This window comes from Eriocheir sinensis, chromosome 31 (assembly GCF_024679095.1).
Source record: "Eriocheir sinensis breed Jianghai 21 chromosome 31, ASM2467909v1, whole genome shotgun sequence".
NCBI classification, from domain to species: Eukaryota; Metazoa; Arthropoda; class Malacostraca; order Decapoda; family Varunidae; genus Eriocheir; species Eriocheir sinensis.
Genome location: NC_066539.1, coordinates 18,227,405 through 18,246,485, shown reverse-complemented (window position 1 = coordinate 18,246,485; position 19,081 = coordinate 18,227,405). Strand labels below are relative to the sequence as shown.

Below are 19,081 nucleotides of genomic sequence, written 5' to 3'. Positions count from 1 at the left end.
AATAAATAAATAGAAGAATGAGAAAGAAAAGAAAAGGAAGAATAAGATGGATTGAAAAAAAAAAATGCAATGATTTAATAGATAATAGTAACACACACACACACACACACACACACACACACACACACACACACACACACACACACACACACACACACACACACAGCCTGTCAAGAGGGGCCACACAATGGGAAGAGCCCAGCCAGCCCTCGCACCCCTCAACCCCTCTCCACCTCTCACCCTTTCATCTTTTCTGTCCTGTCCAACCACACGTAGATTACTAGTGGTACCGGTAGTATACAGACACCCTCGCCATAGACTGATAGGTCTTCTGGTGTCTGTTCTTCCTATGTATTCCTATGTATTCATCTCCTCCCCCATCCCCTCCCTTCTCCCTTCTTACCCATTCCCTCCCTCTCCCCATTCACCCCCCACGCTTCCTCCTCTTCCCCTCACCTCCCCTTCCCCCTTCACCTCTCATCCAGCCACCTGCCACATCCCTCCCTCCATCATTATAACGCATCACCATCACTGCCTCATTTCAAGTATCCCTCCGTCACTATAACATCACCATAACCATCATCATCACCAGTACCTATCACCTTCCCATCACCATTCCCTTCATCACCATATAAAGGATCACTATTACATTGACCACCATCATCACTATATCACTCCCATTATCGTCTATTATCAATATTTCTCCTCCTCCCTCCACCCTCTCTCCCAAGTCCAGTAATATTCCTTCAAACAAATACAAGGTCAATCTATATTATACCCTCTAGTTGAAGCCAGTCTCCTGCCCCCATTCTCATATTTTGCCCTAATCTAATATGTACCATCTAGTTAATCAATCCGGTAATATTCCTTCAAACAACTACAGGGTCCCTTCTGTACACTGGTCATGGGAGGGTAAAATCTCACTTGCTTAAACCCTTCACTGTGGATTTCCTACAAGAAGACATCACCAAGCTACAGGAGTGGAGCAAAAAGTGGCTGCTACAATTCAATGAAGAAAAATATATAGTCCTGCACCTTGGGAGGGGATATCCAGCACACCAGTACCACATGGGAAGCACTCCACTATCCACCACAGAGACAAAGAATGATCTGGGAGTACATATGTTACCAGGCTACCAGTGAAGGGATATCCAGCACACCAATACCACATGGGAAGCACTCCACTATCCACCACAGAGACAAAGAATGATCTGGGAGTACATGTTACCAGGCTACCAGTGAAGGCGAAATCCGTGCCAATCACAGCGGACGGGTAAAAACATTTGCTAATAATCTGAACTGTCCGAGAAAACATATGAAAACCAGTGGAGTAGATGCCAACCTTCAGCTTTGGGATGACCACAGACACATACATTTATTTTAAGGTGGATGTCATTATTTAGATCCATAAAGGGGCATCCAAAACAAAAAAATGATAGACCCAAACACTCCCTCAATGACACAACATATGGGTAGGCGGTGGCCGAAGTGATAGCGTACTGGACCCACATTTGCCGCGTGATGGACGACGTGGGTTCGAATCCTCACGCTACCACTCGGATTTTTCAGTCACCGCCGAGTGGCTTAAAACTACCCACATGCTGTCCTGAAGACCACCCATCAACCCGGACTCTAGAGGAAGCCGTCCAAGCGAATCAAGTACGAGTTCCTGGGGGCAGCATGAGCCAATGCAAGATGGCGCCACTATAAACACTCGCCTGCGCCAGAACGGGCTGGGCCGACCATCAGGCCCCACCTGGAAGAAGCCTTGGGCCGACCATCAGGCCCCACCGGGAAGATGCCTACCGGCGCAATAGGCAAAAAAAAAAAAAAAAAAAAAAAATAAAAAAAAATAAGTGCAAATTCAATACCTTATATATAGAACAAATAACAGACCCAACAAGACATATAAGGGACACTAACATCAGTGTAAAAAAACAAGTGAAAATTCAATACCTTGAGTCAACCACAAATAGTAGAGATTTTTGGGTATTTGGTAAGCTTTGGTTCCGTCTGGTAAGGCACTGGTAGAGGTTTTATGTTTTAGGAAAGGCTTTCATATGGGTTGTGTTGGTAGTAGTATTTCCAGGTGTAGATTTGCGAGCTTCCCCAACAACACGAAAAACACTCATAAGCCTGACTGGTATCCTTGGAGGCTTTGGGAAATAGCTGTCACAACCCAGGCTCGCCAGATTCTGTGCAGTGTAGTGCGGAGGACGCGGAGACAAACACAAAGCCTCTGGGGTCAAGGCGTTGGCCAGCGGCTGTAATAAATAAGTCATTTTTTCAACCCTTGTTACGTCTACGCTGCTGACGGATAATGCAGGCAAACATTTTATTCAACTTTCTTTTCCTTATTATTTGGTTGTTTTGTACAGAGATCAGAAATTAGTACCCTTACTGCTAACATGGGAGCATATGCGGGAAACAACAGAATGTTTGAGCCCTCTCAACCTTTGTGTTCTCATAAGACTGAGACACTTTCATGGAGTATAAGATACTTATTTTTGTGATTGGACTTTTTTTCCACACCACCTCTGAGGTAAAAGTCCCAGGCGCGTTTTTATTTAAGAGGTGTCCCCTGAAGGCCTAATCCTCTCTTTGATCTTTGATCAGAAAATTCATTAGTTGGGTTGTTGCCAAGTTGGCAACAACCCAGCAGCAGTGGCACAGGCGAATTTTATCTCTAGTGACTGCCATGATGCTTGACCTGCTTGGCCAACGCTTCACGTCAAGCAAGCCACTGTTTGAAGACCTGGGCAGCAGCAGCAGTGTGGGTGGTTGTGATAAATAGAAGCAGCGGAAACAATATGTTTTTAAATGGAAGCAGCAGTAAGTTATTGCAGTAAGAGTTGTTACAATAGCAGAAGCAGCACAGGTCATTATGCATTAGCAGTACGGGTCGTTGCGGCAGCAGAAAAAACACGAGTTGCTATGCGTCATGCAGCAGTATGGGTCGTTGCAACAGCGGAAAAAAACACAGGTTGCTATGCGTCATGCAGCAGTACGGGTTATTATGCAGAAGCAGAATGGGTTGCTACGACAAGAATGCCACAGTATCCCCCAGCACCTAAATATATTCGATCAATACTCTTACTCTCTAACACGGGTGTGGAGTCGGATATAAAAAAATTTGACTCCACCCCCTCCCCCGTACCCTTGTCTGGTGCAGTGGTAGGGAAATTAAAGCCCGCAACGCCACATCGCACCACAATAAATGAACCACACCTCACCTTAATTAACGAGCCACACCGCACCACAGTAAACGAACCATACCGCACTACAATAAACGAACCACACCGCACCACAATAAATGAACCACACCTCACCTTAATTAACGAGCCACACCGCACCACAGTAAACGAACCATACCGCACCACAATAAACGAACCATACCTCACCTTAATTAACGAGCCACACTGCACCGCAGTAAACGAACCACATCGCACCGCAGTAAACAAACCACACAGCACCACAATAAAGGAGTCGGAGAGCATTTTACCGTCTCCAACTCCAGGCAAAAGTAGGCTACACACTGGTACCGTTAAATATACCTTATTTAAATGCACCGCGTTATATCAGACTTAAATACACCCTTAGTAAATTCATGACACTTCAGGTATAGACAGAAAAAAAATCCCCTCCTCCTGTTTTGTCTCTTCTTTCTTCTTTCTTCTTGTCTTCTTTATTCTTTATTCTTGTCTTCTTTTCCTCTTCATTGACTAGGCTCTCTTGCAGGCCTGGAAAAAATGGTACTGTCAGTCGCTTCCACATCAACTATTTCAAAAACACCAAAAAGGAGATCAACTGAGTTCCAGTGAGTGTGTTTTCTACGTTCATGGTACAAAAGAAGGGTTGTCTACCTCTACCACCAGGGTCTTAAAACTACCCGTGGAAAGACACAGAAATCCCTTATCAAATATGTGAGCTTAAGTGCTGAAATGGTTTATTTAAGTATGCCCCAAAATTTGTTAATCAGAGAAAGGTTTACATTTTTTGCAAACTGAAAAGGGTCAAACTGCCACCAAGGTCTTAAAGCTACCCGTGGAAAGACACAGAAATCCCTTGTCAAATATGTGAGCTTAAGTGCTGAAATGGTTTATTTAAGTATGCCCCAAAATTTGTTAATCAGAGAAAGGTTTACATTTTCTGCAAACTGAAAAGGGTCAAACTGCCACCAAGGTCTTAAAGCTACCCGTGGAAAGGCACAGGAGTCCCATGAAAGCCTAGTCAAATATATGCAAGCTTGGGCGCCAAAATGTTATGTTAATCTTAACCCAGTAGCAGCGGGGATCATGTTTCTTAATGGTCCCTCTAAGCGAGAAAAATGAGAAAAAATCACCCCTCACACAAACCACTTCATAATATATATATATATATATATATCAAAGTATTTGTGATCAGATTATGTATCATCTATTTTGGGGGGTTTAAATCATGGCACAAATTTGGCCCGTCGCTGCTACACGGTAAAGCCACAAATTTGGCCCGTCGCTGCTACACGGTAAAGCCACAAATTTGGCCCGTCGCTGCTACCGGGTTAAAATATGTCTGTAATTAGAAAGGTTTACACTTGCAGAAGACTTCACGCTAAATGAATTCATGTCCAACAGCACTATGAGACCTCTACCCATAATAATCCATATGAAAAAGTTTTGATTGCAACGAAAGAAATCAGTCGGTACCTTAACCCGCTGTGTGTGAGGGTGGTGCTGTCATATCCTTCCCGGACACACACACACCGCCTCCTGCAGTCATCTTCCTCCTCTTCACAGCATCGACCATCTGGCTGCCTGGAAGAAACTTTGTTGTTAGTCTAATGAAGGTTACATTTTCTGAGTCTACATGAGTTTGTGATTATCCAGGATATCCAGCACACCAATACCACATGGGAAACACTCCACTATCCACCACAGAGCCAGAGAAAGACCTGGGAGTGTATGTTACCAGGCTACCAGTGAAGGGATATCCAGCACACCAATACCACATGGGAAACACTCCACTATCCACCACAGAGCCAGAGAGAGACCTGGGAGTGTATGTTACCAGGCTACCAGTGAAGGGATATCCAGCACACCAATACCACATGGGAAACACTCCACTATCCACCACAGAGCCAGAGAGAGACCTGGGAGTGTATGTTACCAGGCTACCAGTGAAGGGATATCCAGCACACCAATACCACATGGGAAACACTCCACTATCCACCACAGAGCCAGAGAGAGACCTGGGAGTGTATGTTACCAGGCTACCAGTGAAGGCCAAATCCATGCCAATCGCAGTGGCCGGGTTAAAAGTGTCACAAGTAAATTAAATATGAATGGTAAAAATCCAGGATAAAGAGATAGAGCTCACCTTCCGGTTCCTGCGTCTCTGCTTCTTGTCTCTTGCCTCCACGTGCTTGAGTCGTCTCTCCCTGCGCCTCCCTTCACCTCCTCGTCCTAGTGCTCCTCCTCCGTTCCCCGGCCAGCCAGGGGAGGAGGAGGGGAAGAGAAGAGACGAAAATTAGTGCACATCCCTAAATAGAGGGTGCAAAACCTATTACAATCTCGCCACCTTCGTAAAGAAACCGCCCAAGTCGTTATTTTCTATTTTTCAAGAAGAGAATGTCATCATCTCATTTGGCTTAAGATTTAGGCAGAAATAAAAAGGCAATTCTAGAACACTCAAACCCTGAATATCTAAGACAAGTTAACAAAAATGGAAATCACTGAAAAATGACTTAGGCAATTACTTTATGAGGGTGACGATATAACAGCAGGAGGTGTGTGTGGGGGAGGGGGTGGAGGAGGAGGAGGGGGAAAAGATAGGAAAGAAGGCCATGCTCTTTGCACCTCTGTGACATGTGCACCGCGGGGAGACTTGACATGAGAGCCCCGCCCCGCCCAACGGTGTTACGACGTCGGGATGACATCAGCTTCACTCACTCTCTCTTCTGCCACCACTATGACATGTGCACCTCAAGGGAGGCAGATCCTCAATCCGACTGAACGACAAACAACCCAGACAGTGGTTCAGGCCACCCTAGCCAGCCACATTCCGCCGAAACGGAGTGGAGGTGTCGGCGCAACCCTCCCCACCTTAGGGCTGCCGCCCCCAGCTTCATGAGTCCCCCCACTCCCAAACGGGTGTTACGACGTCGGGATGGTCTCGCCGGATCTCGGGACGGACAGATTCACACAAGAAGGTAAAGGGAGTTGAAGGAGGAGGAGGAGGAGGAGGCAGGCTGAGAAAAGATTAAGGTTCGTTAGAAAGTAAAAAGTTTTTAATAGAAGGCAAAAATGAATCCAAAAAATCATAATGTCATAGTGAGGTACTTAACTTAGTAATGCAGAGCTCTTCCTCCTCTTGCTGTGGTCTGGGCAGGGCAGCCCCTTGCTTGCTGTGGAGGGCAGCACTCCCACAGCAGCTGAGGAGAGGGAAGGAAGTGGTCACACCAAGGTCCATATCATTAACCCGGTAGCAGCAACAGGCCAAATTTGTGCCATGATATTTACCCCCCAAAATAGATGATACATAAACTGATCACAAATGCTTTGATATATATTATGAAATGGTTTGTGTGAGGGGTGATTTTTTCTCATTTTTCTCACTTGGAGGGACCGTTAAGAAACATCAACCCCACTGCTACCGGGTTAAACCACCCCTGGGAATGCCTGAAACTTCTATAAAAGCCTTAAAAATGTGAGCTTGGGCGCCAAAATATTTAAGAAAATGACCCAGAGAAGCTGGCAATGATTCGAACACATGAAGAGAGGAGAGGGCGGAGTGCTGAGGATGGTGGAGGATACTGAGGTACCTAGAGGGAGGACAGTTAGAAGACCCAAGGATAACATGGAGAGGAACAGTGACACAAGACCTGGAAGTGTTAGAAAGAGGAAGGAATAGCATTGGACCCAGCAAAATGGAGGAGCATCAAGGCAAGTCCGCCATCAAGACTGGAAGGACTATAAACAAAGAAGAAGGAGAATATGGAGCAGCTAACAACTCTGTGTATATCTGAGGTAGTGTTAGAGGCAACCAAACCAAGGCGAAGTTCTGTTTTTGGTGGCACCTGGCGGCTGAATTCTTGCTAGAGTGGTGTTGGGTTACTTGGCCAAAGTGACATAGATGAGCGCTGAGGCCATATGCAGCTTTAGCCTATGCCCCAAAGCTTTCCATGAACACCTCCATACAAAACAGCAATAGAGAAGGAATTAACACCTTGACCGTGGATTTCCTACAAGAGGACATCACCAAGCTACAGGAATGGAACAAAAAGTGGCTCCTACAATTCAATGAGGAAAAATGTAAAGTCCTGCACCTTGGGAGGGGATATCCAGCACACCAATACCACATGGGAAACACTCCACTATCCACCACAGACCGAGAGAGAGACCTGGGAGTGTATGTTACCAGGCTACCAGTGAAGGGATATCCAGCACACCAATACCACATGGGAAACACTTCACTATCCACCACAGAGCCAGAGAGAGACCTGGGAGTGTATGTTACCAGGCTACCAGTGAAGGCCAAATCCATGCCAATCGCAGTGGCCGGGTTAAAAGTGTCACAAGTAAATTAAATATGAATGGTAAAAATCCAGGATAAAGAGATAGAGCTCACCTTTCTGTTCCTGCGTCTCTGCTTCTTGTCTCTTGCCTCCTCGTGCTCGAGTCATCTCTCCCTCCGCTTCCCTTCACCTCCTCGTCCTAGTGCTCCTCCTCCGTTCCCCGGCCAGCCAGGGGAGGAGGAGGGGAAGAGAAAAGACAAAAATTAGTGCACATCCCTAAACAGAGGGTGCAAAACCTAATACAATCTCGCCACCTTCGTAAAGAAACCGCCTAAGTCGTTATTTTCTATTTTTCAAGAAGAGAACTGTCATCATCTCATTTGGCTTAAGATTTAGGCAGAAATAAAAAGGCAATTCTAGAACACTCAAACCCTGAATATCTAAGACAACTTAACAAAAATGGAAATCACTGAAAAATGACTTAGGCAATTACTTTAAGAGGGTGACGATATAACAGCAGGAGGTGTGTAGGGGAGGGGGTGAGGAGGAGGGGGAAAAGATAGGAAAGAAGGCCATGCTCTTTGCACCTCTGTGACATGTGCACCGCGGGGAGACTTGACATGAGAGCCCCGCCCCGCCCAACGGTGTTACGACGTCGGGATGACATCAGCTTCATTCACACACTCTTCTGCCACCACTATGACATGTGCACCTCAAGGGAGGCAGATCCTCAATCCGACTGAACGACAAACAACCCAGACAGTGGTTCAGGCCACCCTAGCCAGCCACATTCCGCCGAAACGGAGTGGAGGTGTCGGCGCAACCCTCCGCACCTTAGGGCTGCCGCCCCCAGCTTCATGAGTCCCCCCACTCCCAAACGGGTGTTACGACGTCGGGATGGTCTCGCCGGATCTCGGGACGGACAGATTCACACAAGGAGGTAAAGGAAGTTGAAGGAGGAGGAGGAGGAGGCAGGCTGAGAAAAAGATTAAGGTTCGTTAGAAAGTAAAAAGTTTTGAATAGAAGGCAAAAATGAGGCCAAACCCTCAGAATGTCATAGGGAGGTACTTAACTTAGTAATGCAGAGCTCTTCCTCCTCTTGCTGTGGTCTGGGCAGGGCAGCCCCTTGCTGGCTGTGGAGGGCAGCACTCCCACAGCAGCTGAGGAGAGGGAAGGAAGTGGTCACACCAAGGTCCATATCATTAACCCGGTAGCAGCGACGGGTGAAATTTGTGGCTTTACCGTGTACCAGCAAACGGTGAAATTTTTGCCATGATATAAACCCCCAATAATAGATGATGCATAAACTGATCACAAATGCTTTGATATATATTATGAAATGGTTTATGAGAGGGGTGATTTTTTCTCATTTTTCTCGCTTGGAGGGACCATTAAGAAACATGATCCCCACTGCTACTGAAGCATGTCAAAGGAGGCAGAAGTGAATGTATCAGTGAGAAGTGTCAGCTGAGGTAAGGGAAACTAATCCTATCACTTATACCTCCTTACTGGGATATAATAATAATAATAATAATAATAATAATAATAATAATAATCTTTTGTATATAGACATAGAAATAACTCCATTGGACTTGATATTCTGCTGAGGCAATACTACAGCGTGTTTAAGGCAGCAGCAGCATACCTAGTTGATATATTAATGAAAACCTTGTAATTTATAAGTAAATCTTGGTGATAAATTTGCAAAGAACAAAATACCCGGCTGAAATATTAAATGAAAACCTTGCAAATATATAGGTAGGTACAGAAGACTGAGAATATGGTTGAAGGGAGGAGGAGGAGAAGGAAGAGGAGGAGGAGGAGGAGGAGGAGGAGGAGGAGGGAGGGAAGAGAAGAAAGGGAAAGGAAGGGAAAGGAGAAGAAAAGGAAGGGAAAGAAAGAGAAGAAAAGGAAGGGAAAGGAAGAGAAGAAAAGGAAGGGAAAGGAAGAGAAGAAAAGGAAGGGAAAGGAAGAGAAGAAAAGGAAGGGAAAGGAAGAAAAGGAAGGGAAAGAAGAAGAAAAGGAAGGGAAAGGAAGAGAAGAAAAGGAAGGGAAAGGAGAAGAAAGGACGGGAAAGGAAGAGAAGGAAGAAAATAACAAAATAAGGGTAGAAAGAAAGAGGAGGAATGTAGAGAATGGAAGAAAAGAAGGGAGAGGAAAATACTAAGAGAAGGAGGAACAAGGGAAGAGAAGGAAGGGAAGGAAGAACCAAGAGGAAATATATTACAAATGAAAACCTTGCAACATATTAGTAAAGAAAACCTTGGTAACAGTTAATCAAATACATGGTTGATAAAAGTGAAAACCTTGTTAGTATATAAGAAAACCTACCTAGTTGACAGAACAGTAATGGCACATAGTAAATATAGTACCCAGTTCATAAAATAATAGTACCTAGTTGACATAATAGTACTGGAAACCTTCGCTTTCTATCATACACCCATGCAGCAGGTAAAATCACATACACACCTTTCGTAGAGCTGCCCTGCCGCCAATACTCCATCCCGGGTCACTTGCACAGGCGCCGTAACCAGGTCAGTTCAGTGCAGTGTAGTTCGGAGGGAGTGCCTTTGCAGCGGCCCCTCTAAATGGTCTTCTTGTGCCTGGTTGTGCTGCCTTTTCTTCTCCAACTTTAAGCGATTCTTCTAAAAGTCTTGAGTATATTTAATTTCCTCCCTTCTGTTTGTTTCCAGTTCTGTTCGGAGGGTTGCCTTTGCCCCTCTAAATGGTCTTCTTGTGCTTGGTTGTGCCGTCTTCTCTTCTCTGATTTTTAAGCGATTCTTCTAAAATTCTTGAGTATATTTAATATCCTCCCTTCTGATAAAGTTTACAGTTCAGTTCAGTGCAGTTCGGAGCCTCCACTTCTTGATTTTCTTGTGCCTGGTTGAGTGCTGCCGTCTCTTCTCGGATTTTAAGCGATTCTTCCAAAATTCTTGCATATATTCAATTTCCTTTCCTTCTGTTTATGCATGTTTCAAGTTTCTTGATTAAAGATGCAATATGGTAGTAGTAGTAGTAGTAGTAGTCTGTGTAAAAGGGAGGGGTCCAGTAACCTGTGTATTGTAAAAGAGGTCAGTTTTCTTTTCTTCTTCCCCATTCTTCTGATCAGGTCTTTCTTGACTTCACAGTCTTATTGCTTCTTTACATAACAATAGTTCTAAAGTGTCCACCTTGTTTTCTTGGTATGGCTGTGCTAGTATTGTGTGTAGTAGCATGTCGTGGTAGGTATTGGGTGCTGTAATCTGTTTCTGCCCCTTACATGTTGTGTCAGGGCAACTGTGGAAGAAGGAGAATAAGAGTTATAGGCTGGTATTACAAGACACTTTGCCATATCACATCAGCTATTTCTAAAGGACAAAGAGGGGATCCATCAGGTTCTATAGGTTCCTGGTACAGAAGAAGGGTCAGACTACCACCAGGGTCATAAAACTATCCCTGGAAATGCCCACAACTCCTACAAAAGCCTTGGCAAATATGTGTTCTTGGGTGGGGAAATGTTTTGTAATAACATCATAATATTTGGAAAGGAGGAATGTGATTCAAAAGTTCAGAGCGAGAGGGAGGGATCTGATTTAAATTTTGTACATGGTGTCCTGCATACGTGTGTGGCTGGTCATAAGGATGAAAATGTACTTTATGTTCGAAGGCTGGGGAAGTTTGAAGAACAGAAGAAAAAGAGACCACTGCTAGTAGTCCTCAAAGAGAATAACATAAAAGCAAGCCTATTCAGAAACATTAGAAAGCTGCAGGGAACTGAGGAATACTCAGGGATCAATGTTGCCAACGACTTGACAAAGAGGCAGAGGGAAAAGGAGAATGAATTAAGACTGGAAGCAAAAAACTTGACCGAGCAGGGGAAAGGCAACTTCAAAGAAAAGGGCCCGCCTTGAGCAAGAAGGTTGGTAAAAAATTAAGTAAAGGAAATAATAGTAAAGACATACGAGCAATGACGTGTTGGTATACAAATGCTGATGTCTTGAGCACCAAGTTAATCGAGTTAAGATTTAGATTAAGGCATTGTATAAGCAAGCCACTTCTGTTATTTATATGTGAGGTTAATCCAAAAAATTTGAGATATCCCTTGACAGCTGAAGAAATGTCAATATCTGGATATAAGTTATATTTAAAGAGAGAGAATAGAGGAATAGCAATATATGTACATGAGAGTATATCAGCATGGCAAGTGGAGATGAACACAGAATTTGAAGAGGCTTTATGGATACGCATGAGAGTTAACAAGAACGAGGAAGCACTGATGGGGTGTTTATACAGAAGCCCACACAGTAGTAAGGAAAATAACGATAAACTCAGACTGTTATTGGTGGAAGTGAATTCTGGTAGGGATACACACGTTTTTATGGTTGGTGATTTCAACTATCCCAAAATTGATTGGGAAAATTGGACTACAGAGGGAGGGAGCACAGAAACAGAGGAATATAAATTTATAGAAGCAGTGAGGAACTCTTACATGTACCAACATGTATCACAGGCCACCAGAGGAAGAGGCATGGTTTCGACAAGTTTACTTGACTTAATTATGACCAGAGAGGAAGGTATAATATCAAATATTGAATATGAGTCCCCCCTTGGTAAAAGTGATCACTGTGTACTTGTACTTATAATAGACCTTAAATTTTTCAACAGTGTGCCCCAGCGCTCATATGAGAAGTTTTATGATGATAAAGGGGACTATGAAGCTATGCGTACATTTTTAGGGAGTATCGAATGGGAAGAAGGATTCAAACACTGCAAAGATAATGTAGAGGAACAGTTGAAGATGATCACAGAAAATTTGCCGTTAGCAAAACAAAAATTTATCCCCATTAAGATCATTGATACTGCAGGACAACGACAATATAATACACCACTTGACATGAAGACACGACAAGCAGTGAGGAAGAAACATAGAACATGGCAAAGGTATATTGAGACCATGGATCAACAGAAATATAAAGAATATGCCAGGGCAAGAAATAAGGCAAAGTCTATGACGAGGAAACTGCAGAGGGCAGCGGAAAGAGAAATTTCATTAAGTGTAAGGGAGAACCCAAAAAAACTTTTGGAAATATGTGAAAAGTAAAGTGAAGGTAAAAGAGGGTGTAGCTGATCTATACATATCAGAGTCAGGGGACAGAGAAGAATTGACAAAAACAGATGGTGAGAAAGCACAGGTACTAGCTGATTTCTTTAGTAGTGTATTTATAGAGGAGCTTGATTCAGTTCCACCACCCATTGCAACCAGAAATTATGGAAGTAGACTTGAGATGGTTGAGATAACTGCTCATGAAATTAAGGAGAAACTGAAAAATCTCAAAGTGGATAAATCTCCTGGACCAGATGAAATACAACCGAGGATATTAAAGGAACTTAGTTCTGAGCTTGCAGAGCCCCTGAAAAGCTTATATAATACATCACTTCGAACGGGAAAGGTACATGAAATATGGAGACAGGCTACAATATCGGCTATATTTAAGAAAGGCTGTAAGAAAACGCCAAGCAACTATAGACCGGTAAGCTTAACATGTATATTATCTAAAGTAATGGAGTCTATAGTGAGAGATAAAATGGTTCATCATATGTCAGCAAACAATTTGTTTAGCCAGAGTCAGTTTGGCTTTATCAGTGGGAGGTCAATTACACTACAGTTATTAAAGGTAATGGATACATGGACTGAAATACTGGAAGGTGGAGGAGAACTTGATGTAGTGTATCTAGATATAAAAAAGGCATTTGACACTGTCCCACACAACAGATTGATGATGAAGTTAAAAGCCTATGGAATGGGAGACCAACTTGTATACTGGATTAAAGCCTTACTAAACAGAAGAAAACAGAAAGTGGTTGTTAGAGGTTCCTCGTCAGAGTGGAAGGATGTTGTCAGTGGAGTGCCTCAGGGAAGTGTTATTGGACCATTACTGTTTGTGATATATATTAATGACTTGCCAGATAATATTGAGTCATCGGTATACATGTTTGCTGACGACACTAAATGTTTTAAGGAAACTGGAAGTTCTGGGGACCAAGGATCACTCCAGAGGGATTTGAACAGGCTACAAAGTTGGTCAGTGGATTGGTTATTGGAGTTCCATCCAGCGAAGTGCAAGGTTATGACAGTGACAAGGCAAAGGAATCAACAAGTGGAAAGAGAATATTTTATGCAGAAGGAAGACCAACCTGTAAGTCTTGAACGAGTGGATAGTGAAAAGGATCTTGGAATAATAGTAGACCAGCATCTTACATTTGAACAACATATTAATGACAAAATAAATAAAGCCAATAGAACAATGGGACTCATCAGAAGGTCATTTGTGGATTTAAATAAAGAAAATTTTATTAGATTGTATAAAGCACTGGTGAGACCACAGCTGGAATTTGGAAATGTGATATGGAGTCCGAGTAGAAAGAAGGACATCACTTCCCTGGAAAATGTGCAAAGGCGATCAACGAGAATGGTAAATGGACTTAGACACCTATCGTACCAAGAAAGGTTAAAGGAACTTAGTTTGCCAACATTGGTGTATAGGAGGTTAAGGGGTGAAATGATAGAGACCTATAAGATTGCAAGGGGGATATATGACACCAGAGTGGCTCCAGTGCTTGACTATAATGTACGTGAAGAATTAGTGACAAGAGGACACCAATACAAACTGAATAAAAAGAGGTGCAACACAAGGATCCGTCAAAACAGTTACATGAATAGGATAGTAAATGTATGGAATAGTCTTCCCTCCTCTGTAGTAGAGGCCCCAAGTATTTACACATTTGAAAAGAGACTTGACCGCCACTGGCAGCATCAAGAAGTGTTTTTAAACTATGAAGCAAAGTTGTCTGTTTCGCCACAGATGTCCATACCATAGGTTTTTTTTTTAGCTGTTACTGAAGATCTGGATATAGAGGCCCTTGGGCCTGCGTCCAGCACTCACCTAAGTATACCTAAGTAACACTAGTCTAGGATACAAAATCAGTCTCTGGCACTGCATAACACTTTCAACCCGTCACACGCCTCCCTGACCGTCACCTTAATGCGTAGACGTAACACAGTACCATACATCACCGTGACGAAGCTGTATAGTGTTGCAGGTAACGATATAATAACGTAACACTAGTCTAGGGTACCCAAACAGTCATTGGCACTGCGTAACACTTGCAACCCGTCACACGCCTCCCTGACCATCACCTCAAGACGTAGCCGTAACACACCACACAGGAGCACAGTAACACAGCTGTAGAGTTAGTCACGCATGCAAATAACAACGTGTAAGTCTCTCACCTCAAAATATATATTAACCACGGCCCTGCCACGACTGCCCGGCGGTCACCTCAACACTGGACGCCACACAGCCCTATTACGCCCTTATATCATTGACCCAGCAATAATATAATGACTCATAGCACTGTCTCACCTCAAATTACACTCCACAAGTCCCTGGCAAGCTCGTGGAGGCAAGAAATAGTGGGAGCCAGCGGGGCCATGGCGTGGGGTTGACAGATGGCCATGGCTGTGTGGACGCGAAGACTCCCAGCCAATCAGCGCACAGGAAGCTCCGGGCAGCCAATCAGAGCACAGAATAGGGACGCTGCCCTCTCCCGCCAAAGCCAAAGATATATTATAGTTATTTCCAAGCCTGTTTTAAGCCTTACAATGTTACTATGGCTTTCCGGGAGGTTAGAATTAGTCTTTGCACACTTTAATTATGGTTTTCTTGGAGCTTTGAAGGTTTAGAGGCGTGAGTGTGAAGGAGCGAGAAACTGTCGGGTCCGTACACATATATATATAGTTATTTCCAAGCCTGTTTTAAGCCTTACAACGTTACTATGGCTTTCCGGGAGGTTAGTTTTAGTCTTTGCACACTTTAATTATGGTTTTCTACGAGTCTTGAACGTTAAGAGGCGTGTGTGTGAGGGTGCGAGAAATTGGCGGCAAAGATTCTTATGAGGGAAGCCGTCCTTTGCACCGCGACCAAGCCTGTTTAAGCCTTACACTCTTACTGTGGCTTTCCAAGAGGTTACTTTTAGTCTTTGCACACTTTAATTATGGTTTTCTACGAGTCTTGAAGGTTAAGAGGCGTGTGTGTGAGGGAGCGAGATTTTGGCGCCAAAGTTGCAATGAGGGGGAAGCTGCTGACCTGGTGCCGCGACCAATCACAGAGCAGGAAAAAAAGGCGGGGAGCTCACAGCCAATCAGCGCACAGCAAGGCCCCTGGACAGCCAATCAGAGCAGAGAATAGGGACGCCCCCCATTTCCCGCTCAAAATCACTCAAGAAAGCCACACACAGATATATTATAGCCATTTTCAAGCACTTTTAGAGGCTTAAACTTAATTATGGCTTTCCTGGAGACTAGTATTGATATTCTCACACATTAATTATGGCTTTCTGGGAGCTCTGAAGGTGAATTAACGTGTCTAAGAGGGAGAAAGCGGTGTGCGTCTTCATGCCTCGTCGAATTATTAATAAAACCAAAACTTACCGGCGTGGAAATATAATATGGATAAAATTAAATTAAAACTTACCTGAAACTTGCTTGGTCCGTATAGTAATAAGGGAAATATGAGTAACGAAGCCAGTCAGAATTAGTTTGTCTTACAGGGATATAAAATCACACTAAAAACCATAAATTACTGATAAAATGTAACAGATATGGATAATTAATGTGATAAAGAAGGGAATACTGAAGGGATAAGTGATAAGGGAAATAAATAAGTTAACCAGAATCTCGATAAAGCATAAAAAAAAAACACTGCAAACCATAAATGACTTCGAAAATATGAAATAAATTAATAAAAAGAAACTATCACTGGAATATCTAAGTTTACCCTCGCAACACACACTCGCTCACACACACACACACACACACACTTCAACCTTATAACGTGACCGCCTCGCCCCCTTTCTGCCCCCCAGCTATTATCTTACCTTAATTAAGTAGTGCTATTGCCTAATAACCGGGCTGCGGCGTTATAATCGTGAATATTTGGCGCCATCGTGAGGAGCGTCTTGCCGTGCGTCTGCTTGGAATGGAGGTCGGCCCGGGAATGGCGCCAACGCTGGCTTCCCCGCCAAGCTTAGTATCTCAAACACGCTTATTAATGGTTTTACGCAGGGACGAACTATGAATTAATGACTATAAAAATACAATAATAGAGCTCATTACCGTAAAGCTAAAGGACATTTTAAATACACGAATATTGCAGGAAAGAACCGACGCGCTGACCCCGCCAAATTTACCATAGTGCCTCCCCCAAGTGTATTAATGGTCTTACGCAGGGACGAACTATGAATTAATGACTATAAAAACACAATAACATAGCTCATAACCGTAAAGCTAACGGACACTTGAAATACACGAATATTCCAGAGAAGAACCAACCGGGAATGGCGCCAACTCGCACCCCCGCCAAACTTTGTATTTCAACCACGCTAATGACTATAAAAACACAATAATATAGCTCATAACCGTAAAGCTAAAGGACATTTTAAATAACGAATATTCCAGGAAAGAACCGACGCGCTGACCCCGCCAAATTTACCATAGTGCCTCCCCCAAGTGTATTAATGATCTTACGCACGGACGAACTATGTATTAATGACTATAAAAACACAATAATATAGCTCATAACCGTAAAGCTAAAGGACATTTAAAATACACGAATATTCTAAAGAGCCAACCACCGAGTTGACCTTTTTGAGGCTAAATGAAACCTCAATTTTGGCTTTTTGTCAAGCGTTTGGCCTAAATCAATTCACTTTGGCCTAAAATACCTGATCGGGCACAATTTTGCCTTTTTTTCATAATGTCTGGGTCGGCATTCTTGAAAAACGCCTACGATTCTCATATCAGTTATGTCTACAGGACAAGAAATGAGGTCAAATGCGCCTAAGAAGTGTTTTTTCACGTTTATGTAAGAGAAAATAAAATAAAACTCTAGGAAAGGCCCATGACCCCTATGTAGGCCTTGTAAAACGTTTGAGGGGAAAAGGGTTCTCGTCAAGGTGTTGAATTTGTCATTGTTACTTTGCACACCCCTAATGATCAAATTTTCTTTGCTAATTTATATATTCACTCAGGTGCTTTTCATGTTCAACATCTCCTTGACTGTATTTTGGAAGAACAGACTGTACTCATGGGTGATCTCAATGCTAGATATAAAGAACTTGGTAGCCATCAGACTTCAAATGTGAATGGTATTAGATGGGAGGCACTTCTTGACTCTACTGATGCAATTATGCTTACAGGTGATAGTGTCCCAACTCATGTGCAAGGTGGTAGACTCGATGTGGCTCTTATCAATATGTCTCTGCCCTCTGCTAGCACTGTCCTCCTTCATTATCTTCTCAGTGATCATTTCGCTTTGGAGACGACCCTCCCCATTGTCTCGGCTCCTTTTGTTCGGAGACGAAGGCTCAGTGTGCCTTTGTCACAAGTGCCTCATCTTGTCACCTGGGTCAGTGCCTGCATGGTATGCTGCCACAAAGGGCACCTTTCCTGATGCAGACTCTTTGTATCAGGGACTAGTTAGTACAATTGAGGACTTTATTGGGCACAGCGGGATTCTTTCCAGGTCACCGGTGTGTACCCGTAGTAATTAATATCTATGATATTTGATCAGCCTTATAAAGAAAATTGGCTGGGAGAACTCTTCAGTGACACCATTGATACAAATTTATTGAAAAAAAGCTCTGAGTGAACTTTGGAAAAAAAGGAACAAGCACCAAGAATAGAAAAGAAGACAAGAAAAGAGTCACGAAATAAAGAAAATCACAGGGGGCCGTTGCAAAGGCTAACCCCCCCCCCCCCCGAACATCAACAAAACAACAAACCTGGCACCCCCCCCCCCCAAGCCAATTCACAGCCCTCCGGACCACAGTGACCTCAAGACCCACCTCCGACAGTCCTCCAACAGCCACTGGACCACCAGACTAACGATAGACCTCAGACAGCTCACCCTCGGACGCTACAGACACTCCCCCGCCCGGCACTGGCGCCCCTTCTCCCCCAGTCGCCCCCTGGACACAGCCATCACTCGTCTAAGGATTGGACACACCCGCCTCAACGCCCACCTGCACAGACTGAACATAGTCCTAGACCCACACTGCCCATGGTGCCCCACACAACCTGACACACCAGAACACCTCCTCCTCCACTGCCCAAGATTCCACTCCCTCCGCACCACCCTCAAAGCATCCTTAACCAGTCTCCGTATTCACAGGCCAACCCTAGAGGACCTGCTGGGCAGCGACGCCCTCAGCCCCAACACTGCCTTCCACGCCCTCAAGTGCACGCAAACCTTCCTGCAGAAGTCGGGGCAACTCGACAGGATCTAACTCCCGCCCTGGTGACAGGACGGCCAACACAATAAACGACTCCTGATAACAACTACCACTGACGGGGCTCTAGAGGCTGTGGGCCCACAGCCTAACTAGCCCCATAAAACACCCACGAAGAAGAAGAAGAACAGAAGGACACGTCTCTTGACTTCCTGGCCAAATCTTACTCAGTGATTGTAATATCCTCGTTAAAACATGGCCATTAGTGTCGTTAATCACGTTGGGCATTGCAGTTCATCGTTAACACCGCGGAGTACCTGC

The 19,081-nt window shown here is 44.0% G+C and overlaps 2 long non-coding RNA genes across 3 annotated transcripts in view; one reads left to right on the top strand and one right to left on the bottom strand.

Moving 5' to 3' along the window:
* Window positions 1-415: 415 nt before the first annotated feature.
* On the bottom strand, window positions 416-6,286 carry LOC127005992 (uncharacterized). Its single transcript, XR_007759003.1, has 3 exons — window positions 5,356-6,286; window positions 4,686-4,793; window positions 416-3,740 (listed from the first exon to the last, which is right to left on the bottom strand). It is a non-coding gene; the product is annotated as an uncharacterized LOC127005992 (long non-coding RNA).
* A 12,022-nt stretch (window positions 6,287-18,308) lies between these two features.
* LOC127005990 (uncharacterized) overlaps window positions 18,309-19,081 on the top strand; it is a 13,937-nt gene continuing 13,164 nt past the window's right edge. For both annotated transcript variants that reach the window (XR_007759000.1, XR_007759001.1), the window contains exon 1: window positions 18,309-19,081. This exon is cut by the window's right edge and continues 65 nt beyond it. This is a non-coding gene — a long non-coding RNA (uncharacterized LOC127005990).